At 38.0% G+C, this 19,349-nt stretch overlaps 1 protein-coding gene across 1 annotated transcript in view; it reads right to left on the bottom strand.

Annotated features, from left to right (window-relative positions):
• The window catches only part of LHFPL6 (LHFPL tetraspan subfamily member 6), a 307,788-nt gene that overhangs the window by 160,555 nt on the left and 127,884 nt on the right, over positions 1-19,349 (bottom strand). The window lies entirely within an intron of this gene.

Below are 19,349 nucleotides of genomic sequence, written 5' to 3'. Positions count from 1 at the left end.
CTTCTCTGTGTCCCCACTCTATAGGGCTTGTTCCCCTTGACTGCCTTTATCTGCCTAGGATTCCTATCTTCTAAATCCCGTTTCCTGAGTCTGGGTAGTAAGTCTTACTTGTATTCTAATTCTTGATGTTTACTACAATGCCATGGAATGCATTCCGTATGTTTTTGTTGAAAGGATGAGTTAATTAAATCTCCTCCTAACCTTTCACAATATTCATCTCATAGTTTTTGAAGGGTGTCTCTGTGTTCACAGGGCTAAAGATTGCTCTTGCCTGTCATGTTACAATACTTATTCCTCTTGTTTCCATATTCCCTACATTTGATATTATTAAAGTCTTTCCCAAGCTCTACTATCCTTGATATTTTTGAAATAGTACCTTACTGCTGTCTTTCCCACCAAACTTACACAAACCCAAATCTTCACAGTTATCTTTCATAATGCAAACTTTTTTATTAGTATTAACTGATTGTGTAAGCCTCTTTATTCTTAATATTCCTTTATCACTTTTCTCCTACCGCTTTTCTGAAAATTCTTTATTCCTTAATAAATTACTCCTACTTATACCTTCATTTTTTCGTAATAGACAATGAACATTAAACAGTTCCATTTATAGTTGTCTAGAGCAGTTATGCGCTTTTCCCTGGCCTGAGTCATTTGATTCCAGTGGCCTGGTTAGGGCAGCAGGGACTCCTGAGAGCCAAACATCTGGAAGTTTGTCTAGTACTGAATAGTTTCTGAAAAACAAAATGTTGACTGATTTCCTGAACTGGGCCAAAATTCATGAAATAACCTGACATTTCTGTCTCCAGCGTAATGCTCCATAATATATTTCTTTATTCTTGGTCATGCCTTGACTAAAATGTCATGCTTTTCACTCTGAAGTTCATCAAGATTACTCATAGTCTCCAGGAAATGATCCGAATCCAGCTTCCTAATAGAAAATAGCCAACATTATCCTTTCACATTCTCATTACCAACCATTTAGAACTTCTTTACAGATGATAAAAATTCTCAGAGGAAGAGAAGTCTTTGATTTTTTTTTCTAACATCAAAAACTTAGGAATCCATAAGAGAATTGATGTTATGATCAGCACCCTCTTTTTACCATTTGTTCAGTTAGAAGATGCAAAATGTAAGAATAAAAACCTATAACAGGTTCAAAGTTCATTACTGTCCTCAAGTAGATGTCTAAGCACTGTTTGCTATAATCAAAATGTTTTAACTAAATTTGTATGCCTCAGGCTAGCATGACTGTGTGAGGCCCCAAAGAACAGTAACTATTTTAGGAGAAAATCATACTCATAAAGATTTCAACTCTGAATTACCAGTCAATACGCATGACATTTGTTAACTCTTGCCAGGAAAGCCATCCTCAAAATGCTTCAAGTAAGATTCTGCTTTTTGCGTCCGGGTCTCCCAACAGCTTGTTCCCCTTTCTCTCTCTTTCACATTCTCCACTTTACAACACAAGAAGTTATGTTACCAGCACCCCGGAAGTAATTTAGTGTTCAAAATACTTCTGAGATTCAGAGTCTCACAGTCATTTAGTTTATAGTTCTGGCCCAGGCCACTTCTCTATCATATGAAAGCCTCCTAACACCATTCTTTCTCTCTCTTTACCAACATGGTTTATGGTCCTCTGGCTCTTTCCTCCTCCCAAGCTGCTCATGTGTTTCTTCACTGTGATTTACTCATCTAAAAGGTGAAACATATGAAGCTCCCAGATGCTTGTCTACACCTGGGATGGGCTTCTAACTCCTCCCTACAATGGCCCTACTTCCTTCCAAGCCTTGAGAGCAAGAAAATAGGTAAGTTCCCTAGACTTATAATAAATCAGGAGAAAGTCATCAGAAGAGTATAGTAAGTCCTGACTTTGGAAGACCATGTAGGCTGATAAAGTGAACTTGTAGCAGACAGTTGTGGTTTTTGACTGCCCAAATGAGCTACATCTATCACCTTATCAAAGTGAAAGAGAATCAAAATATAATTAATTTCACTAAACATTTGCTGAATAACTACTGTGCTTTAAGCACCTGGAGACTAAAGATGAAACACCACACATTGTTTCTTTCTAAGAGGCTCTTAACAATCAGTTCTGGTCTCAGACACAGACACAATCACACTGAGAGCACAAATCACCAAGTAATTATGCCTTGAGGCAGAGTAAAGGACTATAAGGAAGGCACTGCAAGGAGTGAACTTTAGGTGAAATGACATTTGGAGTTGAATAACCAGGCTAACAACATCATCTTTCTGCTTTTTTAAAAATCTTTTATTACTTTTATTTGTAATTGAATCTATTAGGATGACATTGATTATTAAAAATATATAGTTTTCAGGTGCACAATTCTATAACACATCATCTGTATATTGTATTGTATTTTCCTCCCCAAGTCAAGTCTCCTTCCGTCACCATATATTCCCCTTTTACCTTCTTCTATCTTTCTGCTCATTTAAAAATACAGAGAATCAAAGTCAAAATAGCTAGCTAAAATAAAAAATTCATTTGGTAAAATTATGCTAAACTAAATGGGTAAGATTAGCTATTCTTCAATATCTCTCAGATAGAATATAACATTTTATGCTGAGTATATTCAAGGAAATGCAAAGGAAAGCCAACTACTTCATTAAAGCTCCTACCAAATTTACACAATAATGAGCTTCAGTTTCAACTTAATTTAATATTTAACAATTTATTCTCCATTTATAGTTTGTTTTTTTCACAGTCAACTTTTTAATTACCATTTTGTATCAGTTTTACTGTAAAATAAACATTAATCCCTAACAATTAAATTAAAAAGAAAATTTCTTTTAATTACATATATAAACTTTAAAAAAATCTCAATAAATCAAAATAAAAATGCATTTTCTTTATGACTTAATGAATTGTGTTTGAGCTACACACATGCTTCTAATATACTAAGCAGAGGAAGGGGCAGTCTTATAAATTCTTCTTGCATTTATAGAGGTGAAATATTTTATAATCCTGCCAAACTACACAGAAAAGCCTGATTCTTGGTCCAATAATTTTCTAAATTTGGAAGTTAATTTTAAAAAGAAGTTGAGTGAAATAAATCCTAATTTCAAAACAACTTTAATCATTACTCAGGTTTTAGAGCTCGTCTTTCAATTTGTAAAGTGTTATCATATAATAATAGCAAACATTCCAATTAGTGGTCCAAACCAGAAAACAGATCATCATTCTAGATGCTCCTTTCTCTCTCATTCTCCAGGCCTTAGAACATTTGCTCAATAATTTTTCACTGTGCAACCATAATGTGCTAGTAAAGCATTATTCTAGGCAGCATGAGATACAAAGTAAAATAAGAGGGTCCTTGTCCTGAAAAGATTAGTCAAGGAGACACACAAAAAAATCAACAACTATAGTGCAGATATGGCCGACATAGAAGCTGGGTGTGTTCAGTCAGAGTGAAAGAAAGTTTTTCTAGAGGAAATGATGTCTGTGTTGAATTTTAGAAGACAAAAGGATAAGGAAATTTTGGCTGAGGTGTTGGAGAAGGTTATATCAGACAAAGGAGACATAAATTCTCTCATTTCCACTTCTCCACCTAGAAAACATCACTGAAATCTGTTCCCTCCTCTCCATCCTAATGGCCACTGCTTTACTTCTGACCTTCAGGATTTTATCCTAGAAGACATTCATGATGAATCCCCTCAAGGGCTTTAGGTACCATAATAAGTGGAGGCCCAGTGAGGACAGAAGGGAGAGGGATGTCATTTTACCATGCAGATAGCCATGATGCCTAAATTGTCTTTTATCCATACAGCCTAGCCAGAAAAGTCCTGTACGAATGGTACTATAGATATAGTCTTAGTGCCACAGAACTCTCTCAAGCCTTTTGCCTCCCAACCTCAGTTCTGAATCCCTGCACATAGATGTATCATGAACACATAGATGAGCAGCTAAGTTAGACTTACCTGGTTTTATGTTACACACTGATATTTACACATGTATTGTACCATATGTATTTTATATATATATATCCTTAGAGCCGGGATAGCAACCTGAACTTATTAAATGAGCCAATGCAAGGCCAGGGTAATTAGTCTAAAAAAATCAATCAGAGAGGAATAAGATGGAGTTGCCAATGCAAATACCTTACTGACTGAGAAACAGGAAGTGGCTAAGATATTCCCCTACCAGTTGCTTCCCAGAATCTGTCACCTTATTCCTGCCACATCAGAGTGGCTGGAGACTAGCTGGGCTCAGTTAGTCTTCTAACATTTAGAGGAGACTTCAGATGTTCAAGGTAGCTTAAAATTAGGTATTCCGTAAGAAAGAAAACTATACTGATCACAAGCACAAGATTTATTAGTTATCTTCTTAGTTGAATAAGCTATTTTTCTGTTTTAAAAGAATACAATTATACATACAGGTAGTCTTTAGTTCTACTTCCCAAAGGTAGTTTTCTAAATTTCGCTTTAGTAATAGTAACAGTTGGTATTTACTGATATATATTTATTACTATGTTTTAAGCTATGTAAGGCACCTCACAATGTTTCTAATCCTTACAACAATGCTCTAAGATAAGTATTATCATTTCTATTTTATAAGTTGACCAATTTTTTTACAATGAAAAGGACAAAAATAAATAGAAGAAAACAATATCATAAATAAAAGAAACATTTTATTCATTGCAACAATAATATGCTATAATATGATAAATGCATAATAAAACATTTGTAATATTTTATATTATAATTATGCTTACATGCCTATTAAGTTTTAATAATAATTGTAAGAAAAAAGTACTCATCTAGTAAAACTAAATATCAAACAAAACCACTATTTTGGAGTGATATTTGGATGTATTTATCATTTTCTAATTAAAAAAGTCTGTTTTATGCAACTACTTAATCAAAATGCATTATTAATAGATATGGTTTGAGGTTAGATTTCCACTTTAAAACTCAAATTTCGGGAAAATGCTTGTAAATAAAATTACTTGTGTTTGGGAAATTATTAAGTAGATAATGAATTAATAAAACGTGAATTGTGCTTACCTGTCTATGATTGAATATTCACTAAGAAAGAAATAATCGTGAGTCTACAATGTCGTATCATGTTTCAGTAAGAAGTACACAAAGCCATTTGTGCGCCTGCTATATCACGTGCACTCTCTCAAGGTCTCCTGTGCAGAGTGAATGCGTCTAATAATCGCATCTCACTGCTCTGTACTGATCCTTGACGAATCGTCATGTCAAATACAAAAACGCCACATCACATGCAATGGATCAACTCTGCATCGATTAAATACAGACATTTACAGATTAGTCTTCCAATATCAAAAAGGAAGACATGTAGGAGGACACTTTTTGAGGGAGGATGGAACTTACAAAAGAAGGACTGTCCTCCCTAAAGGAGGACAATTGGTCACCTTATATTACTGATATGAAAAACTGACTCAGGAGTGAGTACTGCTCTAGGCCACCAAGTCCATTGGGTCAGTGACAGCATAAGAATTGAAGCCACAACTGGCTGACCTCCAGACCTCTCCACGTAGCTTTCTCAATGTCAAGTGCAGCAGCTTACAGGTCCTGTTCTCTTTCTGAATGAATCAGTAAGTATCCGGTGGAGGGTGGGGAGCAATCCTGAGTGGGACAAGGACCTAGAAGTTTCATCATTCATTGTCTTCTGTACTGTGTTCAATAAGTACTATTGACTGAGTCTCCGTTTTGTTTGTTTTTACAGAAAGGCTAGCTGCAACAATGTCGCTGCTATGTGTAGGGATAGTGGTGTTTTTGCTAAAAACAGGAGTTGGTATAGCATAGAGTCTATGTAGACTATGTCAGCTAGTCTTTCAAAAAAGTACTGCAACCTGTGCTATCATTTATAAGTGGGCAGTATACATACCAACCCATCTCATGTGCCCACTGGGAGCAGTTGCTGGGGTGTTAACGGTATCACCCCAAGCAGTCACTGAGCACAACTGCCAATGCAACGCTGCAGTCAGGGTGCTTCGCTCCACTCTAAAGATAGATTTGTCAGGAAGAGAGGCATTGCAATCTGTCACAAGTGGAAGCGCAATCTTTCCAGCTTGAAAAATAGGGGTTACTTGAGCTCCTATGCTAGAATAGAAATAAATGCTAACATGTCAAAGTGTCTAACTTCAAAAGGGAAAATGGTTTAATTCCCCATTGGATGACTCTGCTTCAATAATTTAGAGCAAGTTGGTAGCCCTAGAAAAGATTAAAATTGTGTCTTTGCTTATAACAGTTGGTTGGATATCCTTGATCCATTCAATGGTACTTAATCAGCACATGATAGAGACTTTTATACAAAATCTTCTGAGGCAGCCACAGCCTACACAGGGTCAACACTCAACTCACTGAACTGCATATTTTCCCTTTTTAACCAAGAAAGATATATAATTGACTCACATAAATAAAATGCTGCCATTTGACAGAAACTAAGCATATAATCTGAGAAACTTCAGGTAACTATCACACAGACAAAAAGGGCCACTCTGCAAAGGCTTTCTTCCAAATATTGCTAAAAATGATAAATGGACCATCAGTCAATCTGGGAAATACTATATGCCCCTAAAATATTATTCATGAAACAAACAGACTACAGAATAGAGATTCCTCAATTCTCAAAACCTTATTGTGCCTTTTTGGCTTAATATTTAGTAGACAAAAGAGTAATGTCTCCATTTTTAGTAAACAAAGAACCTTCAGCCTGGAGTACTCCTGTCCTAATCTAGCTGCACCACTGGTTTCCTAAGGACCTTGAATAAAGCACTAACTTTCTTGCATTTTAATGTGTCCAACTATGTAATAAAAAAGATAATGACAACAATAGCAAGGCTCAACACCTGAATAACTTAGTGAAGTGTTTTATGAATTAATCATATTGGGCTTTGAAAGTGCTTCTATGCTTTAAAAGCATTCAACAGCAAATTTCCATATTAATTAGTACATATTGTTCACAAAAGTTAGGGGATCAGGGAACACGCAGATACTTCAGTACTTTCAGCTTTCTGTATAGTGCATTTTCACCAATGAAATAAAAGTTGGTTTTGCATCTCATTTGCATAACCATCAACTTTCTTTGACTTGTAGGTTGCTTTTCTGATGTTCTTGTTTAATAAAAAAACACTTTTTTCTTTTTATCACTTCATATTCATTTTGAAATATCCTTAATTTTTGTGAGCAGTACATGGTTCATAGAATTGCACTGGAGGCTTTGCATGGTAAACATGCAGGTTACTTTGTGGGCAAGGTTTTAAGTAGCGTAAAAAGAAAACGTTCTTTTTAACTGTTTTTGCAATTTACCAGTTTAGTGAGAATTATAAAACTATGCAAGTAAAAGATCACTCTTTTATAGCTTTAATGTGAGCTCTGAGAATAGGTAAGCTATAGATAGTTGGGGAGGGAATTCTCCCTTTTATCCCAGCAGCTTGTTCTTCTTCTCACTCCTGCCCTGACACTGTCACTATGATCTCCTCTGTCCCTCTCTTGTATCACGTCCTTCTTTCTCATCAAAGATGCAACATCTAAGGCATACTTTTCAGGTTAGATAAACCCTGTTTCTATTATTCCAGCCACATGAAGAAAATCTTCACTACTGAACGAAACGATAACTATGTCATGGTTAGATCATGTAAATACACTGTTAATCGCAATGAACTCTATGCTGACACATGACCCCATCAGACTGCCCGTGTCTAGGGGCTAGTCCCTACACTCCCACTTCTTGAAGAGTAACATGAGCTCTCATATTCATGACCATGAAATGAATTAGTGCTGATTACTTTTAACACAGTCCTTAGATATTTATCATGGTGCAGTTTTCAAAAATAGATCATTGCCAATACCCACTACTTAGCCTCAACGCCTGTGACTTTGTAGATATTGCTTCAGAGTCCATGTCCTTCATTATGAATTTGAAAGATGTAGACAGAAGCTTCCCTAATGAAAACCTGTTCAGTTGATGTGGCTCCTTGATGTGGCTTCCTATGTTGGCTTCACTTTTTTTCCCCTCTCATGCATGATCTGCCCAAGATCATTTAAAGACTCTGATCTCTCCTTTCTCATGAAAACATACCTGCCAACAAATTGTTCAGTGCTGACATGTTCTTTGCTGTAGAAGGTTTTGTGGCATCTCATTAAGTGGCTTTGGTTGATACTCACATCATAACTAGAGTGCAAAAGTCACTGAACAATGATGTTGGACCTAAATGCCAATCATTGGAAGATATGGAAGACTAATGCACAACCCTTGAGCAATGGCTCTGCAAAGCTGACAGTTTCTTCTATTTGAAGAGCTAAAGAATCTCTTTGATAGGACAATGACCTGGAAGTCAGAGGACCTGGATTATTTTTTATTTTTATTTTTTGGGGCAAGAGAGAGACAGAAAGGAAGGAGAAGGGGATGGGTGGGGAAGCAGATGTGCACTTCTCCTGTGTGACCTTGCCGGAAATCAAACCCAGGACTCCTGCACACCAGACCAACGCTCTACCACTGAGCCAACTGGTCAGGGCTATAGAGGACCTGGATTTTGTCCCAATGCTGCCCCAAAGCAGGAGCAGCAGGACTTTGGACAAGATACTCCAGTTCCCTAAGCTGACGTTTCTTCAAAAGGGTTTAATTTGATGATCTCTCAGCTCCTTATTGATCTTAAAACATATGTATAATAATATAATCCATAAATTTTAATACTCATGTTTATTTTTAATATACAAAGGAATAAAGAAACCTGCTATGGTTTTTCTGAATGACTCATTCTGATTTTTTTTAATGCAACTTTTGGCGAGCTGAAGTCAAGTATAAACTTCTGTTTAGGGACCCACAAAAACAAAAACAAACAATAAACAGTCCACATAAACAAAAAAGTATCAAACTTGAAATTTAAATAAAATCCAAATGTTCCTAGAAGTTAGAAAGCTGGAGACAATAAATAAAGAAATAATGGCTAACAAAAGAATAGATAAAATAATGGAACATAGAAGATCCTATGGAGGATTTAGGCTCTTTTTCTACCTTTAACCTTTTTATTTCCTGATCCCAAAAGACACAAGAATTGTTTAGGCATATTTTTTATGCCTTGAATGGAGAGAACAGAACCATGATACGAGTACAAACCAAGTGGGAACTAAGTTCATAAAAGCCCAATAAAGGAAGGAGAAGACAAGATGGCGATGGAGTAGGCGGACGTACCAACTTCCACCTCCCAGAACCAAAGTGGATTACGAACTAATTTTAAGAACCATCATCTGGAAAAACCAACTTTGGACTAAACCAAGAGGACTCTTCAACCAAGGAACACCAAAGAAGCCACACTGAGACTGGTAGGAAAAGCGGAAACGCGGAGAAGGCTGCCCAGCTCCCCAGAGTGAACGGCAGCCGGGAGAGACTCACGTGGCGGGAAGTGAGTTTAGTAGAGAGAGGAGGGTCCTGAATCCCAGGAACAAAGCCCCAGTCTGCAGCCCCAGAGCCTAGAAGAGGCGTATGGGCAGTATTTAGCTGGAAACAAGACAGGATACTGTTTGTGAGAAAGAAACTGATTTCTCAGACCCAGGATTCTTCTTAAAGGGACCACGCAGAAAACCTCTCATAACCACTCACCCGGGGCTCAGGGGACAGTGAGAGAGGAGAGGTCTGGAGTAGCAGGAAGAAGGTGTAATCTAGGAGGCACAGTGAGAAACATTTTGAGAGACAGCCACTCTAACATCTGGGACGAGTCACTCTCCAAATCTGAAGTGAGTATTTCCCCTGGAAACAGCAATACTAGCAAAGGGAAGCAGGACATGAGCTAAACAAGCTCTCCTGCGGTACTCAAAGCAGAGTCGCTTAGAAGGAGGGAGCTTTCAGGACTACAGTAGTGAGTCTAAGGGTCTGAGCTGCAGCGCCCACACCCACACGGCTGAGGGCTCGCCAGAGGGGAGGAGGCGGCAGGCCACTGAAGCACAGTTCTGTCGGCAAGGGTGGAAGCTGGCTGGCCACCACTGAGGCCCAGGTGTGAGCTCAGTCTTGCCCGGCTGGGGAGAAGGGGATGTGCAAAAGTGGTCAAGCCCAGCTGTGGGCCATCTGTAATCCAGCCTGTGGGGGAAGGGCAAGAGCCCGGAAGGGGCAGAGACCCACCCTTCAGCAAGGGTGCAGGAGCACAGCCCTGCCCAGCCCATGGAACCGAGGCTTGAGGCCTGACTTGGGAGCCAGCTCCTCCTGCAGGGGTGGAGGCAAAAACCCAGAACAGGCAAAGTCCTGCTACTGAGTGTGGGCATGCAGTCCCGCCTGGCCTGTGGAGCTAAGGCTTGCAGCTGTCTCATGAGCGGGCTCCTCCTGCAAGGGCGGGATGAAAACGTGGAATCAGGTGGTGACCCACAGATGAGCAAAGGTGCTCACCCCTCCCCTCAGGGCTGAGCATAATGCCACCTGTGGGGGTGAGGCAAAGGCCAAGGCCACCGAGCCTTGTACACCCAAGCAGGTAATCACAGCCCCTCCTATGAAGGAGAGGCGGAAACCACATCAACAGCCCCAGTGGGCAGACATTGGCAACGCCCATACCAAAATGCCCTCGGTAGCAGCAGTAGAGGGGGTGGCGGGCCTGCAGACAGACTACACCTAGGGAACACAGAGGCCACACCCAGTGGAATCCAGTGGCCAAAACCTTCTTTTACACAGACAAAATGAGAAGGCAGAGAAATGCAACAGAAATGAATCAAGAGAAATCCCCAGAAAAGGACCTGAATGAATCAGATATAACCAAATTACAAGATGCAGAGTTTAAAATAACGATTGTTAGGATGCTCAAAGATATTAGAACAACAATAGATGGTCATTACAAACACATAAATAAAGAAAGAGCAAATATAAAAAAGGACATGGAAATAATAAAAAAGAATCAGTCAGAAATGACAAATACAATATCAGAAATGAAGAACACAATGGAAGGAATTAAAAGCAGGATGGATGAGGCTGAGAATAGAATCAGCGAGATAGAGGACACGATAAATAAAGGCACGGAAGCAGAGCAGAAAAAAGAAAAGAGACTCAAAAACTCTGAGGAAACTCTTAAAGAACTCTGTGACAGCATGAAGAGAAATAACATCCACATCATAGGGGTTCCTGAAGAAGAAAAGAAAGAACAAGGGATAGAGACTTTGTTCAAACATATCATACCTGAAAACTTCCCTCAATTAAGGCAGGAAAACATCTCACAAGTTCAAAAAGCACAGAAAACTCCACTAAACAGAAACTCAAAGAAATCTAAACCAAGACACATCATAATTAAAACACCAAAGCTAAGTGATAAAGAGAAAATATTAAAAGCTGCTAGACAAAAAAAGACTATCACCTACAAAGAAGCCCCCATAAGGATGACATCAGATTTCTCAACAGAAACACTTGAGGCCAGAAGGAAATGGCAAGAAATATTCAAAGAAATGCAGAACAAGAGCCTACAAACAAGACTACTTTATCCAGCAAGGCTATCTTTTAAAATTGAAGGAGAAGTAAAAACCTTTCCAGACAAAAAAAAAACTCAAAGAATTCACTACAACCAAACCAAGGCTGCAAGAAATGCTAAGGGGCCTGTTGTAAACAGATCAAAGAAGAAAAAGAATATAGCAAAAGAGGAATACAGTTTTAAAGAATAAAATGGATAAATAATTTCATATCAATAACTTTAAATGTAAATGGATTAAATGATCCAATCAAAAGATATAGGGTAGCTGCGTGGATAAGAAAACAGGACCCGTACATATGCTGTCTACAAGAGACACACCTTAAAACAAAAGATGCACATAGACTGAAGAAAAAAGGATGAAAAAAAAATTTCACACAAATGGAAATGAAAAAAAAGCTGAGGTAGCAATACTTATATAAGACAAAATGGACTTTAAAACAAAGACTATAGTAAGAGATAAAGAAGGTCACTACATAATGAAAAAGGGAGCAATCCAACAGGAAGATAAAACCGTTATAAATATCTACGCACCTAATATAGGAGCACCTAAATATATAAAGCAGACTTTGATGGATTTAAAGTGCTAGATCAACAGCAATCCTATAATAGTAGGGGATTTCAATACCCCACTAACATCACTAGATAGATCCTCAAGAAAAAAAATTAACAAAGAAACTGCAGACTTAAAGGACACACTGGATCAACTCGATTTAGTAGATATCTTCAAAACCTTTCACCCTTAACAGCAAAATATACATTCTTTTCAAGTGCTCATGATACATTCTCTAGGATAGACCACATGTTAGGGCACAAAAGCGGTTTCAACAAATTTAAGAAGACTGAAATCATATCAAGCACTTTCTCTGATCACAATGGCATGAAACTAAAAATCAACCACAACAGAAAAACTGAAAAATACTCAAACACTTGGAAACTAAATAGCATGTTATTAAATAACGAATAGGTTAACAATGAGATCAAATAAGAAATTTAAAAATTCCTAGAAATGAATGATAACGAGCATACATCAACTCAAAATTTATGAGACACAGCAAAAGCAGTCCTGAGAGGGAAGTTCACAGCATTACAGGCATACCTCAAGAAGCTAGAAAAAGCTCAAATAAACAACTTGACCCTGGATCTAAAAAAATTAGAAAAAGAACAGCAAGTAAAGCCCAGAGCTAGTAAAAGGAAGGAAATAATAAAGATCAAAGCAGAAATAAATGACATAGAGGCTAACGAAACAATACAGAGGATCAATGAAACCAGGAGCTGGTTTTTTGAAAAGGTAAACAAGAGCGATGAACCTTTAACCAGACACCCCAAGAAAGAAAGAGGGAGGACTCAAATAAATAAAATTAGAAATGAGAGTGGAGAAATAACAACTAACACAACAGAAATACAAAATATTGTAAGAAAATACTATGAAGAGGGGGACATGGAGATGGCAGCGGAGTAGGCGGACGCACAGACGCCCAGCTCTCAACACCAAACTGGAATACAAATCAATTTAGAAAAAATCAGCATGAAAAACCAACACTGAACTGCAAAAACAGCTCTCAAAAACCAAGGAGCAAAGAGTAAGCCACAATAATCCTGGTAAGGAGTGCCTGAAGCTCCTCTGCTTACAGGAACGGAAGGGGGGGGTGAGGCTGAGAGCCCAGAGAGGATTTCACAGAGGAAAAAGAGCAGAAACTACTGCTCACAGCCACTTACCTGGCGACCAGGGAGCAAGGTGGGTTGAAAAGACCAGCTTATCTCCCAAGTGGAAAGGACAGGGAGAGGGACAGACTGTGAGGGGCTAAGGTATGCAAGAAACGAAATAAAAAAACTGACTCATTTGTGCTGGAGGCGGCCATAGCTGGGGGAGGGACTGAACCTTTCACAAAACAGAGCTGAAGTGCTTCCAGATCAGAGATCTCCGGACATCTATCCAGCTCCAATCAGCGCAACAAGACACAGCTGAAAACAAGAAGTGGGGAGGAGGGGCAGTAACTCAGGTCTCCATGGAGATCTGAGATACACCTCCCCCTACTGAAGCTGAGAAAAAACCCTGCCCCCATTGAGATTAGTTGGAGGAAGAGACCTTCAGCGTCTCAGGTTACACCCACAGCATTCCTGGTTACAGTTTCAAGGAAGCCCCCTGCTGAGATCAGTTAACAAGACTATCACCTGTTAAGAAAACAAACAGTCAAGACTTCAAAGCGAAAGTGGATTACAAGTAATAGCTGATACCAACCCAGGAAGACCTAAAAATAACACAACTGAAAACTGGAGGCAGACAACACCAAGCCTAGACTCAACCAACTCTACAAATAAAATAATAAAAAATAAAAAAAAAAAGAAAATGAGAAGACAAAGGAGTGCAATCCAAATGAAACCACAAGAGACACCTTCAAGAGATGAACTGAGTGATATGGAAATAATCAAACTTCCAGATGTGGAGTTCAAAATAATGATTATAAGGATGCTTAGGGATCTTAGAACAACAATGGAGGGACAGTTTGAAAACCTAAACAAAGAAATAGCAAGTATAAAAAAGAATCAGTTGGAGACGACAAATACAATATCAGAAATAAAGACCACAATGGAAGGAATTAAAAACAGGATAGATAGAGCATTGGATCAAATCAGCGAGTTAGAGGACAACTGGAATGAAGGCATGAAAGCAGAGAAGAAAAGAGAAAAAAGACTCAAAAAGTCAGAGGAAACTCTTAGAGAGCTCTGTGACAACATGAAGAGAAATAACATCCGCATCACAGGGGTTCCTGAAGAAGAAGAAAAACAACAAGGGATAGAGACTTTGTTCAATCATATCATAGCTGAAAACTTCCCTAAATTAATGCAAGAGAAACTCTCACAAATCCAAGAAGCACAGAGGACTCCATTAAAGAGAAACCCAAAGAAACCTACACCAAGACACATCATAATTAAAATACCAAAGCTAAGCGATAAAGAGAAAATATTAAAAGCTGCAAGAGAAAAAAAAGTTATCACCTACAAAGGAGCCCCCATAAGGATGACATCTGACTTCTAAACAGAAACACTTGAGGCCAGAGGGAATGGCAAGAAATATTCAAAGTAATGCAGAACAAGAACCTACAACCAAGACTACTTTATCCAGCAAGGCTATCGTTTAAATTCGAAGGAGAAATAAAAAGCTTTCCAGACAAAAAACAACTCAAGGAATTCATTACACCCAAACCAATGCTGCAGGAAATATTAAGGGGCCTGGTGTAAACAGAAAAAGTGGGAAAAGAATACAGAAAAAAAAAAAAAAAAAAAGGAATACATCTTTAAAGAAGAAAATGGCAATAAACAACTACATATCAATAATAACCTTAAATGTAAATGGATTAAATGATCCAATCAAAAGATATAGGGTAGCTGCGTGGATAAGAAAACAGGACCCATACATATGTTGTCTACAAGACACACACCTTAGAACAAAAGACACACACAGATTGAAGGTAAAAGGATGGAAAAAAACGTTTCATGCAAACGGAAATGAAAAAAAAGCTGGGGTAGCAATACTTATACCAGACAAATTGGACTTTAAAACAAAGGATATAGTAAGAGATAAAGAAGGCCACTACATAATGATAAAGGGAGTAATCCAACAGGAAGATATAACTATTATAAATATCTATGCACCTAATATAGGAGCACCCAAATATATAAAACAGACTTTGATGGATTTAAAGGGCGAGATCAACAGCAATACTATAATAGTAGGGGATTTCAATACCCCACTAACATCACTAGATAGATCCTCAAGAAAGAAAATTAACAAAGAAACAGCAGACTTATTGGAAACACTAGATCAACTCGATTTAATAGATATCTTCAGAACCTTTCACCCTAAAGCAGCAGAATATACATTCTTTTCAAGTGCTCATGGTACATTCTCTAGGATAGACCACATGTTAGGGCACAAAAGTACTCTCAACAAATTTAAGAAGACTGAAATCATATCAAGCACTTTTTCCGATCACAACGGCATGAAACTAGAAATGAATCACAGCAGAAAAGCTCAAAAATTCTCAAACACATGGAAACTAAATAGCAGGCTATTAAATAATGAATGGATTAAGAATGAGATCAAAGAAGAAATAAAAAAATTCCTAGAAACGAATGACAATGAGCATACAACAACTCAAAATTTATGGGACACAGCGAAAGCAGTGCTGAGAGGGAAGTTCAAAGCACTACAGGCACACTTTCAGAAGCTAGAAAAAGCTCAAATAAACAACTTAACCCTGCATCTAAAAGAATTAGAAAAAGAACAGCAAGTAAAGCCCAAAAGTAGTAGAAGGAAGGAAATAATAAAGATCAGAGCAGAAATAAATGACATAGAGGCTAAAGAAACAATACAGAGGATCAATGAAACTAGGAGCTGGTTCTTTGAAAAGGTAAAGAAGATTGATGAACCTTTAAGTAGACTCACCAAGAAAAAGGAGAGAGGACTCAAATAAATAAAATTAGAAATGAGAGAGGAGAAATAACAACTGACACAACAGAAATACAAAATATTGTAAGAAAATACTATTAAGAACTGTATGCCAAAAAACTAGACAACCTAGATGAAATGGACAAATTCCTTGAAACATACAATCTTCCAAAAATCAATCTGGAAGAATCAGAAAACCTAAACAGACCGATTACACCAAATGAGATCGAAACAGTTATCAAAAAACTCCCAACAAAGAAAAGTCCGGGGCCCGATGGCTTCACAACGGAATTCTACCAAATATTCAAAGAAGAACTAACTCCTATCCTTCTCAAACTATTTCAAAAAATTCAAGAGGAAGGAAGACTTCCAAGCTCCTTTTATGAGGCGAGCATAATTCTGATTCCAAAACCAGGCAAAGACAATACAAAGAAAGAAAATTATAGGCCAATATCTCTGATGAATATAGATGCTAAAATCCTCAACAAAGTATTAGCAAACCGGATCCAACAATATATGGAAAAAATCATACACCATAATCAAGTGGGATTTATTCTGGGGAGGCAAGGCTGGTACAATGTTCACAAATCAATCAATGTGATTCATCACATAAACAAAAAGAAGGAGAAAAACCATATGATAATTTCAATAGATGCAGAAAAAGCATTTGATAAAATCCAGCACCCATTCATGATCAAAACTCTCAGCAAAGTGGGAATACAGGGAACATACCTCAACATGATAAAAGCCATCTATGAGAAACCCACAGCCAACATCATACTCAATGGGCAAAAATTAAAAGCAATACCCTTAAGATCAGGAACAAGGCAGGGGTGCCCCCTTTCACCACTCTTATTTAACATAGTCCTGGAAGTCCTAGCCACAGCAATCAGACAAGAAGAAGAAATAAAAGGCATTCAAGTTGGAAAAGAAGAAGTAAAACTATCATTATTTGCAGATGATATGATATTGTATATAGAAAACCCTAAAGTCTCAGTCAAAAAACTACTGGACCTGATAAGTAAATTCAGCAAAGTGGCAGGATATAAAATCAATACTCAGAAATCAGAAGCATTTTTATACACCAACAATGAACAGTCAGAAAGAGAAATTAAGGAAACAATCCCCTTCACAATTACAACCAAAAAAATAAAGTACCTAGGAGTAAACTTAACCAAGGAGACTAAAGACTTGTACTTAGAAAATTACAAAGCATTGATAAAAGAAATCAAGGAAGATACAAACAAGTGGAAGCATATACCGTGCTCATGCTTAGGAAGAATAAACATCATTAAAATGTCTATATTACCCAAAGCAATTTATAAATTCAATGCAATACCAATTAAAATACCAATGACATACTTCAAAGATATAGAACACATATTCCAAAAATTTATATGGAATCAAAAAAGGACACGAATAGTCTCAGCAATCTTAAAAAAGAAGAATAAAGTGGGAGGTATCACACTTCCTGATATCAAGTTATACTACAAGGCCATTGTACTCAAAACAGCCTGGTACTGGCATAAGAATAGGCATATAGATCAATGGAACAGAACAGAGAACCCAGAAATAAACCCACAGTTCTATGGACAACTGATATTTGACAAAGGAGGTAAGGAAATACAATGGAGTAAAGACAGCCTCTTTAACAAATGGTGTTGGGAAAATTGGACAGCTACCTGCAAAAAAATGAAACTAGATCACCAGCTTACTCCACACACAAAAATAAACTCAAAATGGATAATAGACTTGAATGTAGGCCGTGAAACTATAAGTATCTTAGAAGAAAACATAGGCAGTAAGCTCTCCGACATCTCTCGGAGCAATATATTTGCTGATTTATCTCCACGGGGAAGTAAAATAAAAGACAGGATAAACAAATGGGACTATATCAAACTGAAAAGCTTTTGCACAGCTAAAGACAACAAGAACAGAATAAAAAGACAAACTACACAATGGGAGAACATACTTGACAATACGTCTGATAAGGGGTTAATAACCAAAATTTATAAAGAACTTGTAAAACTCAACACCAGGAAGACAAACAACCCAATCCAAAAATGGGCGAAAGAGATGAATAGACACTTCTCCAAAGAGGACATACAGATGGCCAATAGGCATATGAAAAAATGCTCAACATCACTAATCATTAGAGAAATGCAAATTAAAACCACAATGAGATATCACCTTACACCAGTCAGAATGGCGCTTATCAACAAAACAACACAGAATAAGTGCTGGCGAGGATGTGGAGAAAAGGGAACCCTCCTGCACTGCTGGTGGGAATGCAGACTGGTGCAGCCACTGTGGAAAACAGTATGGAGATTCCTCAAAAAACTGAAAATCGAACTGCCTTTTGACTCAGCTATCCCACTTTTAGGAATGTACCCCAAGGACACCATAGAACGGCTCGAAAAGGAGAAATGCACCCGCATGTTTGTGGCAGCATTGTTCATAATAGCGAAGATCTGGAAACAGCCCAAGTGTCCGTCAGAAGACGAGTGGATTAAAAAACTTTGGTACATATATACTATGGAATACTACTCAGCCATAAGAAATGATGACATCGGATCATTTACAATAACATGGATGGACCTTGACAACATTATACGGAGTGAAATAAGTAAATCAGAAAAAAAACTAAGATGAATCCATACATAGAAGGGACATAAAAATGAGACTCAGAGACATGAACAAGAATGTGATGGCAACAGGGGCGGGGGGTTGGGAGAGGGGGATGGGGTGAAGAAGGAGAGAGGGGTTAGGGGAGGGGAGGGGCACAAAGAAAACCAGATAGAAGGTGACAGAAGACAATTTAACTTTGCGGGAGGGGTATACAGCACAATCAAATGTCAAAATAATCTAGAGATATTTTCTCTCAACATATGTACCCTGATTTATCAATGTCACTGCATTAAATTTAATAAAAAAAAGATATATTAAAAAACAAACAAACAAACAAAAAAGAAAATACTATGAAGAACTGTACGCCGAACCCGATGACGTCAGAGTAATGGCGGAGTAGGAAGCGATACCGATAAATCTCCCCCAAAACTCAACAAGATCTTCAACCAGAAACAGAAAAACCTATACTTGGAGCTTCCAGATTCTTCGCAATACACCCAAAGGTATGATTGAGTGAAAAATTGGCTAAATATATAACCAAACCCCGAAGGAAATAAGGAGTAAGAAATGCTCCGTCTTCCTCACTAACCTAAACAGGGCGGCTTTCTCTGGTAACTGTGAATATAGAAACTGAGGCGGGCAAAGGGGGTGAATAGATCCAGGCCCCCGCAGCAAAAACGGCCGAACCAGGCTGTGGCTCAGAGATCCAAGCCGAGGAAAATCTGATCCTGTGGCAACCCGGGCAATACAAGCTAACACTCGCGCCAAACCCAAACAAAGAAAGACAAGCGGAGCGGCCATTTTACCCGGTCTCCTGGTCGGTGCGCAGTTAGTGGAAG

The sequence above is a fragment of the Saccopteryx bilineata genome, chromosome 6, assembly GCF_036850765.1.
Source record: "Saccopteryx bilineata isolate mSacBil1 chromosome 6, mSacBil1_pri_phased_curated, whole genome shotgun sequence".
Taxonomy (NCBI): domain Eukaryota; kingdom Metazoa; phylum Chordata; class Mammalia; order Chiroptera; family Emballonuridae; genus Saccopteryx; species Saccopteryx bilineata.
The sequence above is the reverse complement of the archived record's forward strand: the minus strand, read 5'-3'. Positions and strand labels throughout refer to the sequence as shown.